At 38.4% G+C, this 21,939-nt stretch overlaps 1 protein-coding gene and 1 pseudogene across 2 annotated transcripts in view; both read left to right on the forward strand.

Moving 5' to 3' along the window:
• Positions 1-21,939, forward strand: part of HPSE2 (heparanase 2 (inactive)) — a 776,827-nt gene that overhangs the window by 214,612 nt on the left and 540,276 nt on the right. The gene's annotated exons all lie outside the window — the stretch shown is intronic.
• LOC117068737 lies at positions 758-1,534 on the forward strand (annotated as a pseudogene).

The raw sequence follows: 21,939 nt of genomic DNA on the forward strand, positions 1-21,939 counted from the left end.
TTAGAATGACCATTATTAAAAAGTCAAAAAATAACATATGCTGGTGAGGTTGTGGAGAAAAAGGAACACTTATACATTGTGGTAGTGTAAATTAGTTCAACCATTGTGAAAAACAGTGTGACGATTTCTCAGATACCTAAACACAGAAATACCATTCAACCCAGCAATCCCATTACTGAGTATATACCCAAAGGGATACAAATCATTCTATTATGAAGACACATGCATGCACATGTTCATTGCAACACTGTATACGATAGCAAAGATATGGAATCAACCTAAGTGGCCATGAATGATAGACTAGATAAAGAAAATGTGGTAAATATGCACCATGGAATACTATGCAGCCATAAAAAGAATGAGATCATGTCCTTTGCAGGGACATGGATGGAGCTGGAGGCCATTATCCTTAGCAAACTAACACATGAAGGGGGAGGACAATGGCTTCTGAGGCTCGCCGCAGACAACTTGGTGGCAATGTCTATGAGCCAGGTGAGTGCATGGCGGCAGCAGGGCCTCGCATGTGGCAGGGTGACCCGGGTTTCACCTCCCTCTGGTTCCCTGGAAGTGGGCCAGCAACCAGGGAGGGAGCAGCTTCAGAGGCAGAGGCTCCAGTGTGTCTCTCTCTGCTGCCCCCTTAGCCCAAGCCAGGGAGGCCAGGCGGTCTGGGTGTCTGGAGACAGGGTCCACTGCCCGAGAATGGGAAATCTCTTCACCAGGATATGGAGACTGTTCAATCACTAGGAGCACAAAAGTATCATTATTGGGCTGGATAGTGCAGGGAAAACTACCATCCTTTAACAATTTTCTATGAATGAAGTTGTACATACATCTCCCACAACAGGAAGTAATGTAGAAGAGGTAGTGATTAATAATACATGCTTCTGGCTGGTGGCTCACGCCTGTAATCCCAGCACTTTGGGAGGCTGAGGTGGGTGGATCACCTGAGGTTAGGACTTCGACACCAGCCCAGCCAACATGATGAAGCCCTGTCTCTACTAAAAATACAAAAATTAGCTGGCCGTGGTGGCGTACACCTGTAATACCAGCTTCTCGGGAGGCTGAGACAGGAGGATTGCTTGAACCTGGGAGGCGGAGGTTGCAGTTAGCCAAGATCGCAACACTGCACTCCAGTCGGGTGACAAAGCAAGACTGTGTCTCAAATAACAATAATAATAATAATAATAATAATAATATATATTTCCTAATATGGGATATTGGTGGCCAAGAATCTCTTCGTTCTTCCTGAAACACTTACTATACTATATTTGTGAACAGTAGAGAGAGAGAGGATTTCTGTAACTAGAAACTCTATAAAATGTTAGCACATGAGGACCTAAGAAAAGCTGGATTGCTGATTTTTGCTAATAAATGAGATGTGAAAGAATGCGTAACTGTAGCAGAAATCTCCCAGTTTGTGAAGCTATTATCTTTTAAAGATCACCAGTGTCATATCCAGGCATGCTGTTCTCTAACTCGTGAGGGATTGTGCCAAGGACTTGAATGGTTGATGTCACAATTTAAGATTAGATGATCTCTACTGACTTCTTCTCATAGACTTTGTATAAATGAAGTGCTAAACTTTACCTGAAAGCCACAGCAATTAAAGATTTAGACGTATTTATAATCAACTGATTTAAGCCTTTTCCATGAGAAGAAAAATTAAGACCACTTACTTGAAAACAAAGATGAAGTCTCACCTTCCAATCTGCTTTCTCATTAGTTTTTCCCAAAGTAAGTTATTAAAGCTGTGAATGATATTTTTCTCATAATGAATCCTCTCAGGACATTGTGTAGCCTGTGGTAAGTACAAAGGGAGAGGAAGACATTTTGAATTTTAGAGCTTTATTGTCAGCATAACTCTCCCTAGTTGAGTGTTGTTCTCTTCTTGTTCCATTAAGTCAAAATACAAATCAGCACAGATATTCAGTTTCCAATATTTTAAAATATAATGTTACTTAGGAAAGTATTTTGCATAAGGTTGTATGTGTATTGTGTATATACCTCAAGTTCAAGTTAATAGCTTTGATTCATGTTCTAAAGAAAAGCAAATAACACAAATATTAATAATATCCTTAGCTATAACCATAATGAGATAAGTACTGGCATTGGTGTTAGGTGCCATTTTATACTTTCTCCCTATATTTTCTGTATTGTATTAACCAACCCTCCAAATCATTGAGCTGCTTGTTTAAAAAAAAGAAAAAGGAAAATGAAAAAGCATGATATTGTGTATCTATTTTTTGTTGTTGACCAATCATACAGATGGAAACATAATTCAACAGAATTTGATAGCTGCCAGATTCTTGGCTTAGTATTACTAATGGGCAGGATTGTACAAGATTATTACTTGCAATTGTTCTTATGACATCTAAATTACTGAATAAATTTTTAATCCATTAATCAGTCTATCATAAATTGTGATTAAAATTATCAAATGAATTATCAGCATTAATTGGAAACTGTTGTGTGAAACATGTCTACTCAGAGAAGTAATATTCTATAAATATTATAAAATAATTTAGCTATGTTATTTTTTATGTCAAGCAGTTAAAGTGAATTTCAAAGTAAAAGTAAGGTATGTTTTCTGAACAACATTGATAATTCCTTAATTTGCAGATTTCTTCTTTTTTATTTTAGGACTTAGAATATAGTGTGAGATTTTTTATTTATGTAAATTTTGTTGTATCTTCTATAATATAAATATATTGTTTGACAACTATAAAATGCAAGCTTTTTTAAATGCCTTTAAGAATTTCTTTTTAAAATTGATTGATACAATGTAGTATTTGTACTAAGAAGTAACTTGACCCAAAACACCCTTTATGTTTGCTTAGAGCATTTTTTAAAAATATCTGAAAGTCAAGGATATTCCTGTCACAACTGTAAACAAACTTGTCATAAATGTGTTAAAACATATTATTGGGTACTCTATTTATATATCTTTATTTATTTATTTATTTTGAGATGGAGTCTTGCTGTGTCACCAGGCTGGAGTGCAGTGGCACGATCTCAGCTCACTGCAACCTCTGCCTCCCAGGTTCAAGCAATTCTCCTGCCTCAGCCTCCCGAGTAGCTGGAACTACTGGCACACGCCACCACACCTGGCTAATTTTTGTATTTTTAGTAGAGACGGGGTTTCACCATGTTGGCCAGGTTGGTCTCGATCTCCTGCCCTCGTGATCTGCCTGCCTCAGCCTCCCAAAGTGCTGGGATTACAGGCATGAGCCAACGTGCCTGGCCTATATATCTTTCATGGCCTGAAAATCTGAAAGTTAATCCAAACTGATACGTTTTAGCATACTTAAGAAAAGAAAAACTACTTTTAATTTCAGCCTTTTACATTTCAAGATGATTATGGTGAATAATAGTACATACTGTAATTATTGATCAAACTTTGAAAGTTCCTTTCTGTAAAATGTGAAATACTCAATATCTAAATCCAGGTCAGGCATAGGAGATCAGTATTTAACATTGGATGTTTTGTGTTTCATATTTATAATGTTCAAAATGCAAGCATAACATTTAATATTTGTCTACATGGTTTTACAAAACTAAATCCTAAATTACAAAAGAAAAAAAAACCTAACACAGGGACAGAAAACCAAATACCACATATTCTCATTTACAAATGGGAACTAAATGATGAGAACACATGGACACATCGAGAGGAACACAACACACACACATTGGGGCCTACAGAGGAGTGGAGGGTGGGAAGAGGGAGAGGATCAGGAAATATAACTAATGGGTACTAGGCTTAATACCTGGGTGATGAAATAATCTGTACAGCAAACCCTCATGACACAAGTTTACATATGTAACAAACCTGCACATGTATCCCTGAACTTAAAAGTTAAAAAAAAAGACTGATGATTACTGAGTTGTCAGTGTTCTGAAATTGTGCAATTCATATCCATCCTCATGAGAGTTTTGTGTCTATCCTCAAGTATTTGACGAATGTTTTTTTGACTCTTGGCAGGTAAGTGCAGGGATGGGAAAGGAATCCTAGATTCTTGGAGTTAGATGGCTTCTTAGAGGTTATCTAAGCTAATCTACTACCTTGATTTCCCTTTTCAGTAAAGCTGCCAAATTGTTAACCAGGTTTTGCTTAAGCACTTCTAGAATAGGTTGGCCTCCCATACCGTGAAGTTTCCCAGTCATCTTTGAATTGACTTAGGAAATTATGCTTCTAAAAACAAGTTCTTATCTTTATCTATGTACTGCTCTCTTAAAATTTCTGCCCATTTATGGTAATTCTGATCTCTGGAATCAATAGGAGTCAAGTAAATCCCTCTTTCACAAGGCTGCGATTCATGAGCCTGCTTTTTCCCAAGCTCAGGAAAGTATATAATTAACACTATTATTGCTTCTAGGTGAAGGTGAAGATTCCCAAACAGGCTGATTTCATGGTCACTTTTTCCCCAAGTATGTTTTATTTACCTGTTATAATGTTTTGTGTTAAAGGATTTTCAAAGATAAAAAAATAAAAAATAAACACATTTAGTTTACTTCCGGTCTTTTGGCTTTCCAAAACAATAGTTGCTGCAAGTTTCATTTGTTGTCCTCTTTAAGCACGTAAATCATCTTATTCGTTAAGGAATCTCACTGAGTTTTAGATTACTAATTTATTTGAGAACAGCTGTGGTCATAACAGAGCAGGTTCTAAGGGTCTGCTATTAAGAATTAAACTAGCTAATTGTTCCCAAACAATGGTCTATAAATGAATTTCAGTTTATAATGAAGTTTCTAGCAACTTGGGACAAAATAAGAACCAAGTGATGAGTTTTTATGAAGCTAAATTTATTTAATTGTTAAGTTCCAAGTTTATGTCCTTCCTATATTTTTGTTATTAAAGTTATGAAATGATGTTGATAATTAATGGTAGTTGCTATTTTAAATGTCTTTGTTTTGCAAAAGCAAATAACTATGAAAAAAATGAGCAACTCTATTTTGGTGCCCTGTTATTTTTCTTTTTGAAATATTACTGGTCCTGAAATCCATAACTATGTGAATCACTGGCTTAGATGCTCTTTGTCTCCTCCCAGGGCTAACATTCTATAGTCTATGAATTGTGGTTTAATCAGACTTGGACATGAAACCCCTATGGAAACCAGGTGCTACAGGAACTGAAGTTTGGAATTCTACAAGAAACTGGCTGCCTTTTCCCTCTGGTCCACTGTTGAATCAGTACTTCCAGATGGTGGCAAGGAAATGTGGCTGCCAGTAGTAACCCAGCTCTGGAGGGAGACTGAATGCTATCCCTGATGTTCGGTCCTGCTTTTTTTGTTTGTTTTTGTTTTTTGAGACTGGATCTCAGTCTGTCATCCAGGCAGGAGTGCAGTGGTGCAATCATAGCTCATTGCATCCTCAAACTAGGAGTTTAGGCTCATACAATTCACCCTCCTCAGCCTCCTGAGTAGCTAGGCCTACAGGGCATGTACCAGCATGCCTGGCAATTTTTTTTTTTGTAGACACTGGGCCTTATTATGTTGCCCAGGCTGGTCTTGAACCCCTGGCTTCCAGCGATCCTCCCACCTCTGCTTTCCAGAGTGCTGGGATTATAGGTGAGCCACTGTGTCTGGCCTCAGTTCTCTTTTAATAGCCTTCAGGGCATTTCTAGAAGCTTCTGCACTGAAAAACTACATAATTGAACCAAAAATGTAGGTTTTCATAATTCCCGTCAACCATTGCAAAGTTTTTGGTTCAAACTTGACAGAGCAGCAAGAACTTTCAGGTTGAAGTTATGAAAGTGGTTTCAGTTAATAGTAAATTGCAATTCTTCTACAATGATGGATGTTTTTAGAAATAGGACTGAACTCTGTTGTGACAATAAAAGGATCATTTAAGAAAAGCTTATCAAAACTATCTTCAAGGGTGCTTCATTTTATTTCCATTTTAGTCCCTATATACATTTCAGTCCCTTAAGCACTGAGTCTGGCTGCTTTAGAATTGAAACAGATGGACTTGAGGGTTTCTGTATCTAATTTTACAGTAGCATATCTCTCGATTATTGACACATTAAAGGCAATATATTTCTAGCTTAGAAATCTGATGCTAATTGGCTTTGGAATATTTTGCTTAAAAACATTTTCCAAATGGGGCTGTGAATTGTTCAGTTTCTTTATTCAGGATTAAAGAAAACATTAATTCTGCCAGGAAAAGATTGTCCAGTGGGGCAGAAACATTAGAGCCTTGGAGTTTACCTGTCAATCTTGTATTTTCATGTCCTTTGTCCAGAAATAAGCCTACAAGCTAATTGACTTCTGTTTCTTTCCTTTTGGCCTCTCATTTTTCTGAACATAAAGACTCAAATTAAAACAAAGATAAAATTCCAGGGGAAGCTGGCATTGATCAAGGTTTGGATTAAATTAAATTAAGTGCTTTTTATTGAACTCAGCAGTATTAGTTATTAAAACCAGAAGGCTTTACCCTTGCTAGTGTAAAAAAAGAAAACAATGACTCATGCTGGGGCACAGATTTTATTGGGAAGTTAAAGCACTCGTTTTCTCTTATTCCATTAAAACTTTTGCAGATAAACACATGTAAACAAGATCAGGAGATGGAAAGCAGTGAAGAGTCAGTCCTTCTGGGCTCTGGTGCTCCATGGGTTCTAACTTTCAGTTGCAAGAACTTAGGGAAAAAATCTTATCTGGGAAGAAAGCAAGAAGTCACACTAGGGTTTTCTTTTTGGACTGCATTAAGTCATTTGAATTGCCAAAGTGCTTCTCTTTTTCTTGAGTGACTTGGAATTATGCATACAGGGCATGGGGAGAGGGCAGCAGCATCGGGTAGCATAAAAAGCATTAGCCAGGAAGTTGGACCCTGAATCTCAGTTTTAGGTCCATCGCTTACAGACTGGTTGGACCTGGGTAAGAAACTTAACCTCACTGCTCCTGCTTTCTCAGATATGAAATAAGGAGCTAGACTCTAAAGGCCCTGCTCTCATTTTGTCATCTATTTCTGTTTTGTGTTATGACTAGGAGACCATCATGACCTGTAGTAAATAAGGCAATTAACTCAGACTGAATTCAGAAAACTATGGCCTCCAGGCAAAATCTGGTCTGCCATCTCTTATTTATATATATGTTTTAATTAACTAAAGTCCGGATTGATGTCAGCAAGATGGCAGAATATGACTTTCCAGTGATTGTCCTCTGCAAAAACATCACTTTGAACAACTATTCATGCATGAAAATTCCTTTACATCAGCAATGGAAGCCAGGTGAGAGATTTAAGTACCTAAGTATAGCAGAGAAATAAGAAAAGACACATTGAAGAGGGTGGGAAAGACAGTTTTACATCACCTGCATCACTCCTCCCTCAACTCCAGGCAGCACAATGTGGAGATAGATACTCTCTCCTTGGGGGAGGGAGAGGGAAATGAGCATCGAATGCTATTTTTCGATAGCATTAGCCCAACACTAGCCCTGCCCCAGTACAACCTAGTGCCACACAAACCCTCACAGCCCCAGACTCCAGGGTGGTATGTGTGGACTGAATGTCTAGGCTCATCTTGGTGCCAGACCAGATCCTGAAGCTCTACACTCCAGGTCTACCTGGAGGACTTGTTCTATGTGCTACCCTATACCAGGTTGATCCCTACAGTGCTAGCCTCCAGGCTACCCCCAGCAGTGGGCTAGTATCAACAATCCCAGGCTTCAGGCCTGCCCTAGCACCAGACTGGCCCCTGCAGCCCTGGTCATCAGGCCAATACCTGTGAACACAGCCTCCAGGCTGGCTTCTGCAGAAACAGGCTCCAGGCCCACCTAGCCCAGACCAACTCTGGAAGCCCCAGACTCCAGTCTAGTACCTGTAAATGGAGCTTCCAGGCCCACCCTGGCACAAGACAGAATCCTGCAGCCCTTGGATCCAGGCCTGCCTTGCATACTAGTACTTGGGGCTGCCCCAATACCAGGCCTACCCCAGCAGCCCCAGGCCTCAGACTGGTACCAGCACTGAACTGGCCTCAATGGCCCTAGGTTTCAGGCATGACATAGCACCAGGCCAACCTCTACAGACTTAGGCTGTAGGTTCACCCCTGCATGAGGCCAGCCCCTGAAGCCCTAGTCATCAAGCTGGTACCTATGGACCAAATCACCAAGATGGATAGGTTCTAGGCCCACTCAATGCCAGGCCAGCTTCTGGGACCCAAGGCTTCAGTTCTGCCCTAGATTTTGGAGCCTGGAGCCATAATGGCCCATGACTGCCAAAGCCAGGATGGTTGCAGGCCCTTTTCAGGCTTTAATCTTACTCTAGCACCAGGTCATAGCCTCTGGCATCAGATACAAGGCAAGCTGCTGTAGACATAGACTCTGGGGGTCTGCTCAGTGCCACACTTGTCCCTGTGGTGCCATCCTCCAGGGAAGTCCTTGTGGCCACAAGGTCCAACAGATCCAGGGTCCAGGCCTGCTGCAACAGACTCTGGTTCTAGACTGGTCCCCATGGATCAAGACTCTAGGACCACCTTATAGATCCAGAACCTAGGTTCACCCTTGTATCCCACCCCACTCTAGTTCCAAGCCAGCCCTTGTGGACTCAGTTCCCAGGACCATCCCAGCACCTGGCTGACCCCTGCAGACTTAGGCTCAGAGACTACCCCAGTGCCAGATCAGTTCATGTGGATACAGGCTTCAGGGAAGCCCCTGGAAAAATAGGTTCTAGGCCTACCCTCTGTGACATAGGCTCCAGGTCTACTCCTGAGGAACCAATCAACAGGTCCACCATGGTGTGTTTAGGCCCTAGGCTTAACCCCATGGAACCAGGTTCCAGGCCCACCTACCTGCTGACTCAGTTACAAGGCCACCTGTCCAAAGACTCCAGCAGTAAGCCCACCTGTGGACAACTTACCCAGAATGCCAGACAACTTACTCAGAATCTCTGGATGGACTGAAAAGGAAGGGCTCTCCCATACAAAGCCAGTCAGCAAAAACTAGAGTGAATTCCAACTTCTTTCCATGTGCAAACTTCAATGTAAGATAAGAGGAAACATGACAAACCAAGGAGATATAACACTACCAAAACAGCACAATAATCTCCCAGTAGCTATTATGAACTAGAGATTATGAACTGCCTGAAAAACAATTCAAGATGATTGTTTTAAGGAAGCCCAGAAAGATTAAGGAAAATATGGAAAAAAATTGTATGAAATCAGGAAAACAGTAAACTATCAAAATGAGAAATTTAACAGAGAGATTGAAATTGTTTTTAAAAGTGAAACAGAAATTCTGGAGCTGAAAGATACAAAGAATGAAGTGAAAACTGCAATAGAAAGCATCAATAGCAGAACTGATAAAGCAGAAGAATAAATCTGTGAACTTGAAGACAGATTATTTGAAAATATATAGTCAAAGGATGAAAAATAGAAAAAAAAAGGAGGGAAGAAAACTTACTGAATTTATGGGACAATGTAAAAGAACAAATGTCTGAGTTGTAGGATTTCAAGGAGAAGAGAAAGACAAGCGGGGTAAAAAGCTTACTTAAAGAAATAGTAGCAGAAAACTTTTCAAATCTGGGAAAACACATAAAAATCCAGAGATCTAGGTACAAGAAGGTCCAAGGTATTGAATCAAATTCAGTTCACACAAGATTATACCAAGACATATTATAATAAAACTGTGAAAAATCAAAGACAAAGAAAAGATCCTGAAAGCAACAAGGAAAAATAAGCAGATCACATGTAAGGAAATTCCAATAAGGCTATCAGTGGACTTCCGAGCAGAAACTTTATAGGCAGGAGATAGTGGGATGATATATTAAAAGTACTAAAGGAAAAAAAAGAAACCCTGCCAACCAAGACTACTGTATTCAGCAAAGCTGTCCTTCAGAAATGAAGGCAAGATAAAGACTTTCTCAGACAAATAAAAGCTGAGGGAATTCATCACCACCAGACCTGTCTTATATGGCATACTAAAGGTAGTTCTTGAAGTTGAAAGGAAAGCACACTAATTAGTGATACAAAAACTTACGAAGCTATAAAACTCACTAGTGAAAGTAAGTATACAGTCAAATTTAGAATTCTCTAATACTATAAAGGTAATATGTAAATCACTTGTATCTTTAGTATGAAAGTTAAAAGACAAAAGCATTAAAAAGATTAATAGCTACAAATATTTCTTAAGGAATACACACTATAACAATATGTAAATAGTGACATCAAACACATAAAATATTGGAGGACGAATGAAAGTGCTTAGTTTTTTTTTTTTTTTTTTTTTTTGAGACGGAGTCTCGCTCTATCGCCCAGGCTGGAGTGCAGTGGCCGGATCTCAGCTCACTGCAAGCTCCGCCTTCCGGGTTTACGCCATTCTCCTGCCTCAGCCTCCCGAGTAGCTGGGACTACAGGCGCCCGCCACCTTGCCCGGCTAGTTTTTTGTATTTTTAGTAGAGACGGGGTTTCACCGTGTTAGCCAGGATGGTCTCGATCTCCTGACCTCGTGATCCGCCCGTCTCGGCCTCCCAAAGTGCTGGGATTACAGGCTTGAGCCACCGCGCCCGGCCGAAAGTGCTTAGTTTTTTAAAATGCAATCAAATTTTGGGTTAACATAGTTTCTTATAACTATAAGGTTTTATGTAAACCTCAGTGTAACCACAAAGCAAAAACCTATAATCGATACACCGAAGATCAAAAGTAAGATGTTAAAGCATACTTCTAGAGAAAAATCACTTAACTGCAAAGGAAGACAGCAAGAGAGAAAGAAAAGAGGTTCTACAAAAACGAAAAAAAACAAAAAACAAAAAACAAAAACAGAAACAAAAAACAGAAGACAACAACAAAATAACAGTAACAAGCCCTTACATATTAATAATTACCTTGAATGTAAGTAGATTGAATTCTCCTATTAAAAGACATCGATGGCCGGGCGCGGTGGCTCAAGCCTGTAATCCCAGCACTTTGGGAGGCCAAGACGGGCGGATCACGAGGTCAGGAGATCGAGACCATCCTGGCTAACACGGTGAAACCCCGTCTCTACTAAAAATACAAAAACTAGCCGGGCGAGGTGGCGGGCGCCTGTAGTCCCAGCTACTCGGAAGGCTGAGGCAGGAGAATGGCGTAAACCCGGGAGGCGGAGCTTGCAGTGAGCTGAGATCTGGCCACTGCACTCCAGTCTGGGCGACAGAGTGAGACTCCGCCTCAAAAAAAAAAAAAAAAAAAAGACATCGATGGGCTGAATGGATTAAAAAAAGCAGGGCTAGCTGTGTGCTGTGTACAAGAGATTTCCTTCACCTTTAAGGGAACACAGGCTGAAAGTGAAGAGATGGAAAAAGATATTCCATTCAAATGGAAACAAACAAATGAAAAACAGCAGGGTAACTATACTTATATCGAATAAAATAGTGTTGAGAAAACTGAATTTCCACCTGCACTACAACGAAATTGAACCCTTGTCTCACAATGTATGCAAAAATCAACTCAAAATGGATAAAAGACTTAAATCTAGAATCTGAAACTTTACCATTACTAGAAGAAAATCTAGGAAAAAATTGCCATGACCCCAAAAGCATAGGCAACAAGAGGAAAAATAGACACATAGGATTACATCAAACTAAAAAGTTTCTGCACAGCTAAAAAAAATCCATAGAATGTTGAAAGAACCTATAGAATGGGAGAAAATATTTGCAAACCATCCATCTGGTAAAGGGTTCATATCCAAAATGTGTAAGGAACTCAACTCAATAGCAAGAAGAGAACCTGATTAATAAATGGGCAAAGGACCTGAATAGATGTATCTCAAAAGAAGCTATAAAAATGGCCAACAGGCATGCAAAAAGATGCTTAACCATCAGAGAAATGCAAATTAGCACCACAGTGAGGTATCACCTCACACTCATTAGAATTGCTATTATCAAAAAGACCAAAGATAACCTGTTGGTAAGCATGTGGAGTCAAGGGAACCCTTGCATGCTGTTGGTGGGTATGTGTACAATTATTATGAAAAATAGAATGCACATTCCTCAAAAAAACTAAAGATAGAACCACCGTTTGATGCAGCAGTCTCTTTAATGAATATTCAAGGGAAATGAATTCAGTGTATTGAAGACATATCTGCACTCAGACGTTCATTGCAGCATTATTCATAATAGCCATATATGGAATCAATCTAAGTGTCCACAAGCAAATGAATTGATAAAGAAAATGTGGTGTATATATATACGATGGAATACTATTCAGCCTTAAAAAAGGAGGAAATCCTGTCATTTGTGACAACATGGAATAACATGGAGGACATTATATTAAGTGAAATAAAGAGGCAAAGAAAGAATAAAAACTGCATAGTATACATGTGGAATCTAAAAAATTGAACTCAGAGAATTAGAGGGTAGAATGGTGGTTGCCAGGTGATAGGGAGTTGGTCAAAGAATACAAAATTTCAGTTAGATAGGAGATGTATATACAAAGGATCTATTGTACAACATGGTTAACTGTAGGTAATAACAATGTATTGAGTAGATTTTAAGTGTTCTCATCATGAAAAAAGATAGGTATGTGAGGTAATACCTATGCTAATAGCTCAGTTGATCCATTCCACCATGTAGACATATTTCAAAACATCATTTTGTATATGTATTTTGTAATTTTTATTTTTCTATTAAATAAAAATATAAAATATAAAATACTTTTTGATCTGAAAAAATTAACCAAAACCCATACTTTATAGATATTTACCTAGTTTTTACATGTATTCATTTTCTGTTCAGGGTCTCATCCAGATTTAGTCATCATGTCTCTTTAGGCTCCTCTTGACTGACAGTTTCTCAGACTTTTCTTGTTTTTGATGATGTTGACAGTTTTAAGGAATATTGGTCAGGTATTTTATCAGGTGTCTGTATGAGATTGGTCTGCTATTTTTCTTGTGATTTAAACTGAGGTTATGGATTTGGTTATAAGTCACTAACAGTATGACTTATCACTGTTCATGTTGGCCTTTATCACCTGGCTGGGGTAGTGTTTGTCAGGTTTCTCCAGCGTAAAGTTACTTACCCTTCCTTGGTATCCATACCATAGTTTTTGGAAGGAAGTCACTACTATGTGAAGCCCACACTTAAAGAGTGGAGAGTTATGCTTCACCTCCGTGAGGGTGGAGTATCTACATCAATTATTTGTATTCTGCATGAGAGATTTGTCTTTTCTCCCATTTGTTTATCAATTGCTTATTAATAGTTAGTGACTGTGGGTATTTATGTTATATTTTGGGTTATAATAAATATTGCTTTAATTGTTTCATTGTTCAAATTGTTCTAGATTTGGCTATGTGTAGCGCTTTCAGCTGGCTCCCATGTCTCTTTGACGTACCTTCTCATTGCAGATTTTGTTGATGAGTAGTTGCTTTTGCCATCTGTGTTTGTAAATAAAGGTTTATTGGAACACAGCCACACTTATTATATGTTCTTTTTGGCTACTTTTGCACTACAGTGGCAGAGTTAATTCACTGCAACAGAGACCATATTGCCTGTAAAGCCTAAACTAATTACAGTCTGACCTGTTACAGGAAAAAAAAAATTGCTGACTCTTGATCAAGACCATTCTCTATGATTTTTAGTAATGTACTGTAGCTTAATGGATTATAATTTCCAGAATTTTAAGATTCAAATTTATGTCACACTTTTTACTCATAACATTATCTTCTAAAGTATAATCATCAATAGTGTGTACTGTCAACAAGTCTTTACTGAATATTCTGGTTTGTGTAACTGTGTTCTTTTGCCATTACAGTTTCCTTGCCTGGACACTTGACTAGTTACAAAGTATCTTTTCTGTCAGCAGTTTTTTTGGTGAAAGAAAAAATTTAAAGATAAGATCATTTTGTCTTTATTCTTTTTACTAACCTGGACTAAAATAATTTATGTAATCATGGCCTGAGTTATTTAAATGACTGTGTGCTTGAGAAATTTCTTGTTGGTAGCACTAGGACTACCCCATGGAAGCAGATAAGTAGAGAATTTCGTTAACAGTGAAGAATGTTGACTAGAGTTTTGTACATGTCCATCAAGCTTATTTTATTGGTAAATTTAGTCAAACTAGAACCAAAGTTTCCAGGAATGAAGTATGAGTGCATTAGCCTACTTCTATTAAGTGTTCTCTAAGCCATATGCTATGACCTAAAGTGAGAGAAAATAAATCATAAGGCTTCATAGTGGTTTAATAAGTGTAAACATCTGGATTTACATATAAATCTTATATCAATATGGTTTTCACACTTCAACATCATCATCTCACCAAATTAGTAAAGTTGTCAATAGAGGGTGATTAGAGAAATGAGGTTGTTTATTTCAGATAATAAACATATTAAAATCCCAAAGAAACAACATTAGTTTTATAAATTCAAATTACTGTTCAACTGTTTAATAACACAGATAGGAATGAGGTGGACAAGTCTAATACTCATATGCTTTCTTTGGTGTATTGAGACCATGGTGTATAACACCATGCACACAGGGGACAGGACAGGATTTTAGCCACAGTATAACTTAATTCAGGTTGTAGCATAGTGGTGTTTTAAAATAGAATTTTACTATAAAAATAAAAATTAAAATAATGGACTGAAAAAGTTAAAGTTCTCCTAGAGACATTAAGCTTAGCATATAATATAAAATCCTCTTTTTTCTTCTACTGCCAATCTTTTCAAATAAGTAGTCTGTCTTACAGCCTCCATTTTCAATTCACACTCTCCTTAGCTCTCAGAAATCTGTGTTTTCCTGATTACTTGCCTGAATCTGAGCTCTTGAAGGTCACCATGACCTCCTAATTGTCAAATCAAATAGTCTTTTCCCAGCCTTAGTGTCTTTGATTTGCATGCTACATTTGATACTGTTTTGCACCTCTGATTGTATGCTTTGTTTTGTTCTTGCACCCTGTTCTTAGCCATTATCTCTTGTCACTCTATGCAATTTTTCTTGGTGATTTTTTTCCACTTTGGTTCCACCACTGTAAAGATGATGGACAAATCTAAATTTCCAGCCTGATCTTTCTCCTGGGTAATTGTGTCCATGAAACATTTTCATGAGGCACCTTGAGTTGTCTCAAATTCAGTGTTTCATAATCTTAACCTGTTATTTTTCTTTCTTAAATTTGGTTCCATTCTTGTAAATTTCTTACTTCTGTTGATCCCACTATCATCAAGGTTGTCTGGGTCTGACATTTGAGTGACGTTTAATACACACATTCTCTTGTTTTCCATAGCCAGTAAGTTAACAAGTTCTAATGACTCTCTCCTCACACTGCCTTTTTTCCCACTGCTCTGCCTTTTTATAAATATTTTACTTACTAAGTAGTGTCTACTCCATGCCAAGGATTGTTTTTATTTTTATTTTTCTCTCAATTCTGTCCTAGTTTACCATTTCACATCCGCACTGCTAAAACAAACACCTCAAACTAGTTTCTCTACTTGATTCTTTCTCCACTAATTCATCTATCATACTCCAAATACTAGATGATATTTCTTAAAAGTGAATTCAAAAATGTCATTCAAAGAACTATAGTGGCTTCCCATTATCAAGAAAATAAGGCAACACTGTTAAGCTTAATGGTAAAATCTTTCCATGATTTTGTCTAGAGCTGTCTTTGGAGTGTTAGTTCCCTCTTCTTTTCTATATAATCTTTCCTTTAAAGCAAGCTTCCTCATAGCCCACTTAACTGATATTTTGTTTGGGCTTTTCTGCAGAAAATCATTTCTGCTTGATAGAGTCTAGTCTGCCTACCTAAAATGCTTTTCCCATTCCTCTTCACAGAGTATCCTTCAATTTCCAACTCACATCTCACTTCCAATGAGATTACTTCTTTACAGACTGGCAACATAAAAAAGCAGCATGGTGCATGGAAAGAAAAACAAGAGATTTGAACTCAGAGGACTTACTTCTAGTCTCCATATGAATGACTTTGGATAAATCACTTTTGCCTGTCCAACCATTGTTTCCTCATCTATAAAAATAAGAGTATACAGTTAAACTTTCACAAGGATGTTGGGAAGATTAAATAGGCATACGTAAGCTCTTCAGGCACCTGGAAATTGCCCACAAATGTTCATTGCATCTGAGTTTCCAAAATAAAATGGCAATAGCATTGTTTGCAAAACTCATATTTCCTCCATATATTTATTGCCCATTATGATGAATTAGCTCCTTGTGATCTCTCTTTTTCTCTCTTTACACACACACACACACACAGTCTATACCACTTAGCAGTGTGCTTTGGGCCAGTAACTGATATATTATTTCATTTGATGGAATTAGTGTTTTAGTGCAATAATTTCTCTCCTTTTCTGCAAACCTCAGTCTTTCTAAGAAACCCCTCTCCTAATACGTACGAACCCATATACTTGGATCCAAGCAATAATAGATAAATGTAATTCCAGCCTTATATGGAATTCCATCTCTAACTTGGCTTGCCCTTTGGGCAAAACTGAGGGGGAATAATAACATGTCCTTTAATAAGGTTGGAGTTTCATTAGTATCCTTTGGTATCCAGGAGGTGTCTCTACAGCCTCAAATGCCTTGTGAAAGAGTAGACGTGGGTAGACGTCTGCATGGGTAGACGTTTTATTTTAGAACTCTGGGTACTGGGTTATCTTTACGTGGGCTTTTAAATAGTGAATACATGAGTATAAAGGGGGAGTCATAGAAATTCAAGGTACAAATTCTTATGTAATCCTGAGAGTGATGGGGGAGTTGCTGGAGGACTGAGTGATCTGGTTCATTTCCTGTGTTTGGAAAAAATGATTTGAGGTCTAGCATCCAGAAAAGTTTGGAACTAAATGAAGGAGGATCTATGTTTCCAGGGAGCTGAAGCCAAGGTGTGATGATTATTTACAGGTATGTTGATACCCTTCTTATAAGAAGCCTGTTAGGCACATACTACTGGCCAAAATCACATGAAGAAATCCATGGTCTTCTTAATCTCTTCTACATCTAGAATTCTCCTCTAGGCTTAATGAAACTAGTTGAGCTTTCATCAGGAAGATACTTTAAAACTATCACAGGAAAAAACACTGAAAATTTTCTTCTTTAATTCGGCAAAACAAAATGAAACAGAAGTTTTAAAAAACTATCTAAAAGGAGAGTATTTGCATGGTAATGTATTTGCCTGTAGTCCCGTAACCCAAATCACAACTTTCTCTTTTCTATTTGCCTGCGATGAAATATATCCAACTAAGTGTTGGCTTGAGCTTCTGACATGAAGATAAAGACCTTTTCAAATTTCAGCACAGCTAAACTTGTGTGTAGTGTAGTACCTGGAATGGAGACTTCAGGAAAGAATGTTTTGGGCATGGCTAGTGGGATCATTTTTCCTGTTGTATTAGAAATGCCACCAATGGAAGGAAAAGGTCACTGTGCTGTGGGACATGCCTTCTGTGAGATGAGGCTCTGACCACTAATGACACTTGTGCTTTTCATTACGACAGATGTGTTAACCACATCGTGCTGGCTGTGCTCCAGCCCAAGCCATTGTAGCTTTCTGCTTCTGCAACCTTCCTCGTATTCACTTTGGTTGGCTGTAGAATTCTTTACTTCCTGTCCTAAACTTTTGTGAGGTGTCATGGCTGTTAAACAGCTGCCATGTTGCAGGCCAGATGTGGTCGCACTTTAGTGTGCATGAAATGTTCTTCCTATAAAATATTAGATAGTTTAAAAAATCTGTTTTGAAGGTTTGTAAAACACTTAGGATTCCTTCAGATAAGAGGGCTATTTGTATATTCTTAAATTGTGTGTGAAAATGTGCCAAAGTATAAAATACAAATGCTGGAAATACTGCAGTCCCTTCAGTCTCCTGTTTATGATAAGTTGCCAGCTATTTTGAAGGGAATAAGTGTATATAATCCAGTTAGACTTTCAAAATCTATAACAAGCCTTCTAATCAAAGGCCTTTAAGATGTAGTCATTGCACTGAGTGTGAAGTAGAAAGGTCTGTTTTGGCCGGACGCAGTGGCTCAAGCCTGTAATCCCAGCACTTTGGGAGGCCAAGGCAGGTGGATCATGAGGTCAGGAGTTCAAGACCAGCCTGGCCAATATGGTGAAACCCCGTCTCTATTAAAAATAGGAAAAAAAAATTAGCCGGGCGTGGTGGCATGTGCCTGTAGTCCCAGCTACTCAGGAGGCTGAAACAGAAGAATCGCTTGAACCTGGGAGGCGGAGGCTGCAGTAAGCTGAGATCGTTCCACTGCACTCCAGCCTGGGTGACAGAGTGAGACTCCATCTCAAAAAAAAAAAAACAAAAAAAAAAAAAAAACGAAAGGGGTCTGTATTGAAAAAGTAAGGACTTTAGGAACAGGAAATAAAAAGAAGGAATAAATACATACTTAAATTATTTAAAATGTTTTTATTGAGATATAATTTATATACAGTGAAGTGTAAAGGTCCTAAGTGATCAGTTTTCACAAATGCATACTCTTGTGTTACCCCAGCACTATCAGCACCCAGTACATTTTCATCATTCCCAGAGAGTTTCCTTGTGCTCCTTCCCAGTCAGCACTTATTGAGTCCCAATTCTAAGCAACCACTCATCTGATTTCTATCACCATAGATTATGTTAGATTATTGTAGAGCTTCATATATATAGAATCATGTAGCATGTACTTTTTGTGTCTAGCTTATTTCACTTGGCATAATGTTTTTGATATTCACTCATGTCATTGTTTAATAAGCGCTTCATCCCTTTTTTTTGTTGCTGAGTACTGTTCCATTAAATGAATATACCACAGTTTATCCATTAACCCGTTGGTGGATGTCTGAATTGTTGATGGATATCTGAATTTACTGATGGTAAAGTATTTGGTTATCATGAGTAAAGCTTCTGTGAACATTCCTAAGGCTTTTTATAGACATAGATTTTCATTTTTCTCATAAAAATACCTAGGAGCAGAATTTCTGAGTCATAGGGTAGCTAGAGATATGTTTAATGTTTTAAGAAACTGCCAAACTATTTTCCAAAGTGGTTCTACCATTTCACACTCTTACCAACTATATATGAAAATTCTGGTTGCTCCATATACCCACCAACATTTTTTTTTTTTTTTTACTGATTCTAATGGACACTTAGTGGTATCTTGTTATTTTAACTTTTAATTTTCAAACAATTTTAGATTTGCAGCAAGTTCCCATAAACCTTCACTCAACTTCTCATAATATTAACATTTTATATTAATCAAAACTAATACATTGACAGGTTGGTCAAAACAAATTATCATTGTTATGATATCATTAAGCAATCTGTAGATTTTATTTGAGTTTCCTTAGTTTTTACCAATGTCTTTTTTTGGTTCTAGGATCCAATCCAGGATACCACATTGCATTTAATTTCATTATGGTTTTAATGTGCACTTTCCTGTTGACTAATCATGATCACCTTTTCATGTACTCATTGTCCATTTATAGATTTTCTTTAGTAAAGTGTCTGTCCAAGTGTCTTGCCTGGTTTTCTTTTGTTTCTTTTTTGAGGGAGTTGGTTATTGGCTTTTTAGTTACTGATTTTTTAAGAATTTCTTATTTGTTATGGATATAATTTTATCAGATATAAGTGTTGTGAATTTTTTTCCTAGACTATTATTTGTCTATTTATTTTCTCAATGATGTCTTTCAATAAGTAGAAGTGAATAGAATACTTATCTTAAGGGGGAAGTGTAATAGGGTTCCTATGGAGCAGAAAGATAACTCAGGTTTAATATTTTAAAAATTTATCAGGAGAGGAGAATAAATGGTGACTTTTTCAAAGAGGTAGGTTGAACTAAGTTTTTCTGGACACTGAAAATACAAACCTGAAGGGGGATACATCAGGAATGGGCCTAATATTACAGCAATAATAATAATAATAATAGAAATTGATAATACTTGTTGTGTGCTTACCATGTGTAGCAGACCCATTGCTTATTGCTTTATAGGTATCATCAAACTCATAAGGTAGAATTATTATTATCTACATTTACAGGTAAGGAAACTAAGGCTTAAAGGTGGTAAATAAAACTTTGGGAGACAAGATGGCTGACTAGATGCAGGTAATATGTACCTTCTCCATGTGGAGGAGCCAGAATAGTCAACAGATATATTTTGAACAGATCATTTGGGAGAGAATGCTAGGATTCACCAGAGAAGAGATGGGAAGCACCAGAAGCAAGTTAGGAGAGGGTTCGAAGCACCTTCCTCAGCCAGGAACAGACTGAGAGTTGGGGAAAAGCCCCTGGACATGGGAAAATAGTGACAGAGAAACCCCCAGGAATCAAAAATGGGCTTTTGCAATCTTGGCTACATGAGAAACCATAGACCCACTAAGGTCTTGGCCCAAAGGTGCCATTTTGAGAGTTTAAAGCTAGGCTGCACCGCCTCCCCTCCCCCGCGTGGCTTGACTTTGGGCTGATGTGGCTATAGCCACCACTCTGCCAAGGAGGGACAAGGAAACCAGGTTATCCTATGCATATCTAGGACAATACCCACTACCCTACAACAGGTTGCTTTGAGACTAAGATGTGAGTGAGTGGACCACAATTCCTACAGCCTCTTGCCCATGCTGCTTGGTTGGGAGGGAACCCTCCCTCTCTGGTCCCATGACCAAGGGACCTGAGAATTCAGCACTGAGCTGTGCCTCACTCTTGGTCTGAGTTTGGGCTGACATGACTATAGCCACTCTCTGGCCAAGGAGAGACAGGAAAACCGGGCTTTACTATGCATATCTAGGACAAGATGCACTGCTCTGCAGTGGGCTGCTATGAGACTGAAACATGAGCAGACCATGTGCCCCATAGCTACTTGCCTATGATGCCTGCTTGGGAGGGATCCCGTTCTCCCTGGCTGCAGGCCCAAGGTGCTATTTCGAGAGTTTAATGCTGGGCTGTGCCCTGCCTTTAGGCTGAATTTGACTGACATAGCTGCAGCTGCTGTCTGGTTGAGGAGGGACAGGGAAACTAGGCTCTGCTGTACATACCTAGGACAATACCCACTGCCCTCCTATGGGCTACTGTGAAACTGAGACTTGGGCAGATTATAGTCCCCACAGCTTCTTCTCCATGCTGCTTACCTGAGTGGAACTGCACCGTCTCTGTTTATAAGCCCACAGCTGGCATTATTTTGAGAGTTTAACACTGGGATTTGCCCCACCCTCAGGCTGAGTTCAAGGTGATGGCAAGAAAATGGTAAATTAAGAGTTTAAATACAGGTAGTCTGACTTCAAAGCCTTCATGCTTAATTTCTGTGCTATTCTGGCAGAAAGAAATATAGAAGTGATCTTCAGTGTGGCTACCAATATGGAAACCAAGAGCTATGGAATACTGTTCCAGATGTCATTGTTGCGGCAAAAGAAGTATATTGATAATCTCTGGAAAACACTGTTTTATCTTTATATAAAACTGGTGCCCTTCTATCTCGGACACCATGTATAATTTTTGGGTCACTATACTTCAAAATTATGAAATCAGAAAGTTCAACTAATATAATACAGAGTGAGGAGGAAGTGTGATAGTATTAGAAATGCTGTTCAGGAAAAAATTATAGATTGGAAGTGATATATGAAGCTGAAAGGGAATGTAACCAATCCATTAAAGTATCCAGAGTATGGACAACATGAGCAGAGTCTTAGTTGCTGGATCTCAGTACTGTAGCATAAGAGGACCAACACTGAAGCTTCCTTAATAAATGGAAGCTTAAGTAAAAGGAAATAACTCTTTTACATAATTTCTGGAATGCATTAACTGAAGAGATAGTGAAGGGTAAAAATAAAAATATATTCAAAGTAAAGTTTGAAAGGTTAAATGAATGGCAGTTCCATGAGTTATTGGAACTAGATACTATCATGGCAGCCTAGGGAAACTAGACTGTGACAGGGAGGGGACAGGGACATGCCTAAACTTTGAAGTTGATGTCCAAGAGGACAACCATATTCAATTTTAACAAATTCCATTGTGACACTTTAGAACATTGTATATGTCTGAGCAATTTGTCTTTTCCAGAATATGAAAT

The sequence above is a fragment of the Trachypithecus francoisi genome, unplaced genomic scaffold, assembly GCF_009764315.1.
Source record: "Trachypithecus francoisi isolate TF-2019V2 unplaced genomic scaffold, Tfra_2.0 Contig01579, whole genome shotgun sequence".
NCBI lineage: Eukaryota > Metazoa > Chordata > Mammalia > Primates > Cercopithecidae > Trachypithecus > Trachypithecus francoisi.